Raw genomic sequence first — 7,372 nt, 5'->3', positions numbered from 1 at the left:
TGAAGCACAGCAGGAAACAAGCGGTGCTCAAATAAGGAATTTAGAGACCGTTTTTCACTGGATTCATACATTTGTATTTATTGAGCGCTTATTGTGTAGCACTGCTGAAGGGCTTCAGACATGTGGAGGCCTGGACAAACTATCAACCTTCCCATTGGGCCTCGGTTTCACCTATCTCACCACCGACCCCTGGCCCACGGCCTGCCTTTGGGCTGGAACGACCTCCCTCCTCAAATCCAACAGACAATTACTCTTCCCAGCTTCAAAGCCTCATTGAACGTACATTTCCACCAAGAGGGCTTCGCTTTTCCCCCCTCCCAACCCCAAAGCACTTAGGTACACATATACAATTTTATTTATTTGTATTGATGTCTGTCTTCCCCCCACCTCTAGGTTGTAAACTCACTATGGACAGGGCATGGGTCTGTATATTGTTGTATTGTACTTCCCCAAGCGCTTAGTACAGTGCTCTGCACACAGTAAGTGCTCAATAAATATGACTGACTGATGAAAGAAGAATGTGGTGAATGAGGTCAGGAGGAGAGAAAAATAGGGATGGGAAAGGGAAGTGAGCCCAACTAAGTATTATGACTATAGCTATTTCTGCTATGAATAAAGGGGTACTTTTTATGGTATTTGTTAAGAGCCTATTACGTGACAGGCACTGTACTAAGTGCCGGGATAGATACAGGTCAGTCAGGTTGGACACAGTCCATGTGCTAAATGGGACACACAGTATTAATCCCCATTTTACAGATGAGATAACTGAGGTGAAGTGAGTTGCCCATTACCACACAGCAGACTAGTGGAAGACAAGCTTGGCTTCATCACGTGCCTATTTGGTGATTTGGAGAAGTCACTTCACTTCTCTGTGCCTCAGTTTCCTCATTGTAAAACGGGACTTAAATATACATTCTCCTTTCTATTTAGACTGTGAGCCCCACGAGGGACAACAATTGTGGCCAACTTAAATGTCTTGTATCTTCTCCAGTACTCAGTACAGTGCTTGGCACATAGTAAGGGCTTAATGCACACCACAATTATTATTTCTTCATTCTCTCTTTTCCTAGCCCGTCCCCTCAAAGACCCACTTTCTCCCAGCCCTGCCACCTGAAATATCCCCCTCAATGCCTTTGCCCACTTGACGCTCCTTTGTATCCCAACTCAAATTCATCCCCAAGCCTGAAATGAAAAGTTAGCACCCCTGGTCAAGCACAGTTTCAAAAATGGATATTTTTAAACTTTCTAATCCTCATCAACATTCTTTTCATGTAGAGATGATGTGGCCAGTGGGTGGAAACTTGGAGAACAGAACAAAAGGAAAAAAACAGGCAAAGGGAATGAAATAAAAACCTGTGTATCTTTCGGTGGATTTATCTTAGGGAAAATATATTCTTAGTCCTTTTTTAGCCGACTGCTGCCTGTTTTCAAGCAGATCCTTTTAGATATGCAGCAGCTTTAGCCCTGTAACCCTAAAATCTAAAAGGATTTGGTGACTAAGGTGGCCAAAATCCCTAATGGAGGCTTTTTCATTCTCATAGCAGTGTAGGCTATGTGAACTTTACTTGCATCCCACTTACACTTTAGGTATGCTGATCACCTTCAAAGTCAGTTTTGTTTTCTGGATTTATTTACTTTGTTTCTCAGTAGTGAGAGCAGAGGAAGGAGTGCTTGTAGTGGTTGGTTGAGAAGCAGTATGGCTCAGTGGAAAGAGCCCGGGCTTGGGAGTCAGAGGTCATGGGTTCTAATCCCACCCCTGCCACTTGTCAGCTGTGTGACTTTGGGCAAGTCACAACTTCTCTATGCCTCAGTTCCCTCACCTGCAAAATGGGGATTATGACTTGGAGCCCCACATGGGACAAACTTATCACCTTGTAATAATAATAATGATGGTATTTATTAAGTGCTTACTATGTACAAAGCACTATTCTAAGCGCTAGGGAGGTTACGAGGTGATCAGGTTGTCCCACGGAGGACTCACAGCCTTCATCCCCATTTTACAGATGAGGTAACTGAGGCCCAGAGAAGTTAAGTGACTTGCCCAAAGTCACCCAGCTGACAATTGGCAGCACTTAGAACAGTGCTATGCACATAGTAAGCACTTAACAAATGCCGTCATTATTATTATAGGTACATTTTGCATGTTCGCAATAGAGGGGAGTGTCATTGTACATCCAAAAACAGCTGTGGCAGAGAAGAAAAAAGGATGCCAGAAAGAAAGGAAGCAAAAATGAAGAGAGTGCCACCCTAAAACTTTATTCTATAGTCTTTCACTTAGATTGGGAGCCCCAGGTGGGACAGGGACTCTGTTCAAACTGATTATCTTTTATCTATCCCTGTGCTTAGTGCAATGCTTGGCCCATACTAAGTGCTTAAAAAGTACCAAATTATTACAATTAATTATCATACACCTGGTTCTCTAAGGTTGGCTCCAACTTGTACTTCCCAAGGGCTTAGTACAGTGCTCTGCACACAGTAAGTGCTCAATAAATACAATTGAATGAATGAATGAATGCCCAGGAGACATCTAAATGACTCCATAAAACAGCTACTTTGCTGGGGAGGGGAACCGAAGTAAATAAATATCCACTTCTCATCTATTCCCTCAGAATGTGATTAGCAGACAGTGTACGTTGTCAGCCATTTTTAATAGAATTGAGCAAAAAATGACTTTTATGTCCTGTGCTATTAGAGACATTACGCTAAAATGCAAGTATTCTCCATGGTCTCCTAATTCAATCGGTGGAGAACTAAAGGACCTCGATTCATGATTATATATGGAACCACCAGTAAATCAGCTTTAAATAACCCCCAGGAATGTTGATTTGTTTGTCGGTCACAAGTTCTCCAAGTGGTCATGATTGTGGTTGATTTTGAACCGGTCTTTAAGACTGCTTTTACATAGGGTTGTGCATTTTTTTCCAAGGAATCTCTTGGGTTTCAGTACAGATCTGTAATTTAAGCAATCTGGTGGTCTTTGTTACTTCTGGCAGGATTTTGTAAACATTCAAAATACTCTAAGCCTCATATGAACACAACAGCTTACTTCAGCAATTTTTTGTTTATTGCTGAAGCAAATATTTAGGCTGAAATTAAACTGCATATATTGAAAGGAAATGTAAACTCAGACTTTAACTGCGCTTTTGAGAACTTCTACATATGTTTTAAACTATGATAGGCATGTGTTGAGAAAATAATGTGGGAGTAGAGCAGGACACTTATATGAAAGGCTCTAATATGTAGTTCATTTTTATATACAGCATAGGAAGATGAGGGCAATAACTATCATTTGCACTCAAAACTAATGTCATGAATATCATATCTTCTCCATGGAGGATCATCTGAACGAAACATGGAACTGAATAGAAATTTTGTAGGATGAACAGGGTATGCAGAAATCATGTTAATGGTTCAGGCTGTCAGTTCCCTATCAAATGACTTATCATCATCATCAATTGTATTTATTGAGCGCTTACTGTGTGCAGAGCACTGTACTAAGTGCTTGGGAAGTCCAAGTTGGTAACATATAGAGACAGTCCCTACCCAGCAGTGGTCTCACAGTCTAAAAGACTTATCCCCATTTACTCTAATTTGATACAAAAAAAATCAGTTTTTTTCAACTCTGACATACAGAGCCATTATAAGTTGCATTAGAGTCTACTCTCAAATGAATGGAAAGCGGGTCAGAAAGAAAACATTGTTAAAAATGCAAATATGATTATTATTATGGTTATTATTATTATGGTACTTGTTAAAAATTTACTGCATGCCAAGCACTGTCGTAAGTGCTGGGATAGATACAGTCCCTGTCCCGTGCAGGACTCATAGTCTAAAAAGAAGGAAATAGGATTTAATCACTATGTTCCAGATGAGGGAACGGAGGCACGGAGAAGTAGCTTTCTCACGGTCACCTCGTAGATAAGTGGCATAGTCAGGATTAGAACCCAGGGCCTCTGATTCCTAGGCCTGTGCTCTTTCCACTAGACCATGCTGATTATTTCTTTCACTGATAGTGGCCAATTTAAGAAGTTGAGAGGAAGAGTGTGGGTGTGAATATCACACATGATAGGGGAACAGGAATTATTTGGGGGTGAGAATGCATCAAAGGTGTCAAGCAAGGTGGCGGGCAATAAGCAAGGCTAATGGATTTAGTCACTGATCACTGTGGTATTTATTAAGACTTTACTAGATGCCAGGCTAGGATTAGAACCCAGGCCCTTGCTCTTTCTACTACGTCACAATGTTTTCCTTACTTCTCTGACTGCTGAGTAAAGCTTAGACAGGGTTGGTCACTTTCTGATCTAATGATTGGCATCTGGAAAGGAAGCAAGGAGGTGTAAGGTTTAGGTCCTTCTCAGTCTGGACAATACCACATTTTCCCAGTACACCAAGTAACTCATCTGTAACTTGGGAACCGTCATCATAGAACAGTGGTGAAGACAATTATTAGATCTGATCTGCAAGATGCTTTCAAGTTTCAGAGCTGGGATGTTTGCTGGTCCCACTGCTCTGTTTCAATTAGCTCATGGAGACATGGCTCAATTTTCAAGTTTGGGACCAAGAGGTGTAAAATTGAAATTCAGCATAAGTCTTGACATTTTCCCCAGATGGTCATGAAATTACATAGCAGAGCAAATTTCATTTTGAAGTATTTGCTTTACCTTACCAAAAACGCAATTTTTATTCTTGTGGATCAGATCTGTCTCTGTGCTTCTATTTGTGCTGCCCACCCCCTCATCCACTAATAATTGTGGCATTTATTAAGCATTTACTATGTATCAAGCACTGTTGTAAGCACTGGGATAGATTAAAGTTAATCAGGTTGGATACAGTCCCTGTCCCACATGGGGCACACAGTCTAAAAGGGAGGCTGAACAGGCACTGAATCCCCATTTTACAAATGAGGAAATTGAGGCTCAGGGAAGTTAGGTGACTTACCCAAGGTCACACAGCAGGCAAGTGACAGAGCCTGGGATAAATTCCAGCACCTCTGGTTCCCAGGCCCATGTACTTTTCAGTCAGCACATTTCATTTAAAAGAAGCAGTGTGGCTCAGTGAAAAGAGCCCGGACTTTGGAGTCAGAGGTCATGGGTTCAAATCCCAGCTCCGCCACTTGTCAGCTGTGTGACTTTGGGCAAGTCAGTTCACTTCTCAGGGCCTCAGTTACCACATCTGTAAAATGGGGATTAAGACTGTGAATCCCACGTGGGACAACCTAATCACCTTGTATGCCCCCAGCACTTAGAACAGTGCTTTGCACATAGTAAGCACTTAATAAATGCCATCATTATTATTCAGCCACACCCATTTTATTAGGCTCCTATAGCTGTTTGCCTATCCTGCTGCCCTCTCATCAATCAATTGTATGTACTGAACACTTGGGAGTGTACAATATAACTTCTAGACTGTGAGCCCACTCTTCTAGACTGTGAGCCCACTGTTGGGTAGGGACCATCTCTATATGTTGCCAACTTGTACTTCCCAAGCTCTTAGTACAGTGCTTTGCACACAGGAAGCGTTCAATAAATACGATTGAATGAATGAATATAACAGAATTGGTAGACAGTTTCCCTGCCAATAACGACGAGCTTACAGTCTGGAAGAGTAAAGCTCTCACTCCTCCCTTCAGTTCCACAACTTTGTTCCTCATTTCCTTTCTTTTTGCTCTTCACTTTTTGTCTTTCTCAACTTTTGGTCTCTTCTGCTTTTTGTCCTGATTACTCTTTCCCTTTTTCCTCACATCTTCTTTCTTGCTCTCTGTCTCTTTTTCCCTCCCACTGTTTATCTTTGGCTCTCTATATTTGCTAACTTTTTAGATTAGCCCCTTACTCCATTTTGAGCTCCCTCAAATTTGGTCACCAATACATAACCCCCTATTTCCCATTGACTTGAATGATTCAAAAGAAATAATTGAATACCAACAGTGTTTTTGAAGAACATGTTTTAAACAGCTGGGGTGGGGGGCTTGTATTATTTAAGTGGTTACTATTTGCCAAGCACTGTATTAAGCGCTGGAGTAGATATAAGCTCATCAGGTTGAACAGGTCCATGTCCTACATGGGACTCAGACTCAATCCTCATTTTATAATTGAGGTATCTAAGGCACAGAGAAGTCAAGTGACTTGCCCATGGTCACACAGCAGACAGGTGGTGGAGCCGGGATTAGAACTCAGGTCCTTTTGACTCCCACTTTATCCACTAGTCCACACTTCTTATACTAAGCATGACAATCTAGGCCTTTCCTGGGTCCTTCTTCACACACTGCATGCAACTTTCCACCAAGCTCTATGACATGCTCTTTTAGACTATGAGCCCACTGTTGGGTAGGGACTGTCTCTATGTGATGCCAATTTGTACTTCCCAAGTGCTTAGTACAGTGCTCTGCACATAGTAAGCGCTCAATAAATACAATTGATTGATTGATTGATTGACATTGCAGGCATAGACGGGGAAACGAAGAGCCAGGTTGGTCTTTGACATCAAAGTCACAAATGCCCCGTTCAGAGCGTTATAAGGCTCTAGACATTGGTGTCACCTCCAGGAGGATGATCAATGACTCCACTGATTTCCACCAGTAAGGTAGACCTTGCTCACCTCAGGACCCAGGACCCTTCAAACGGGGTTAAAAGTCCCCAAACCCTATCATTATAGCCCATTCAATATCTCCCTGGCACTCCCAAGCCTTGTTCCAGTTCCTCATTCACTCCAATTCCTCAATCTTTTAAGAAGATATATTCCCCAGTTGATTACAAAAATTGAAACTCTGGCCTAGGACTATGGCATCTAAGTCTTCTGTTGATCGAAACTTGGAATCTCTCTCCTCTGGCTGGTCAGACAGATGCTCCTCAGGGTTTTTCAGTGGCCTTTTACGTTTGTCATCTAACTGGCAGAACTACCCTGAGTCTGGCTTTCCATTTGTTGGCTTCCTTCACAGGAATGTGCCTGGGAATGAACTTTCTGTGTCAGGAGAATAGAGGCAACTAAGGCCTTTGGCATTGGTCGGATAACTTATTTTTATTGGGTTAAGAATCTCATGGAAACTCTTAGAGGAGAGGATAAAAAGAAAGTATTTAAAGTATCTAAAGAAAGTATACCTTCTTCATATGATGTAAACAAATGTCCATCTGACTTTATGTGCTAAGAACATTCCAAATTCACAATTATTAAATCATTTAGATGAAAGAAATAGAAAGATTTCAAAAAAGTAGGAATGAAGAGGAAATTGAATATCACACAGTAATGTCACTGGTAACAAAATTGAGGACAAAAGTTCAGTTAGCGTAATAACAGTAAAAGGTGAGGAAAGTTCAATTGACTTAAGATTTTCTTCAGGTAACAGAAGAAACTGCTACTACTGCATTAAACCATTAGC

The sequence above is a fragment of the Tachyglossus aculeatus genome, chromosome 14, assembly GCF_015852505.1.
Source record: "Tachyglossus aculeatus isolate mTacAcu1 chromosome 14, mTacAcu1.pri, whole genome shotgun sequence".
Lineage (NCBI taxonomy): Eukaryota > Metazoa > Chordata > Mammalia > Monotremata > Tachyglossidae > Tachyglossus > Tachyglossus aculeatus.
Note: the sequence above shows the minus strand (reverse complement) of the source record.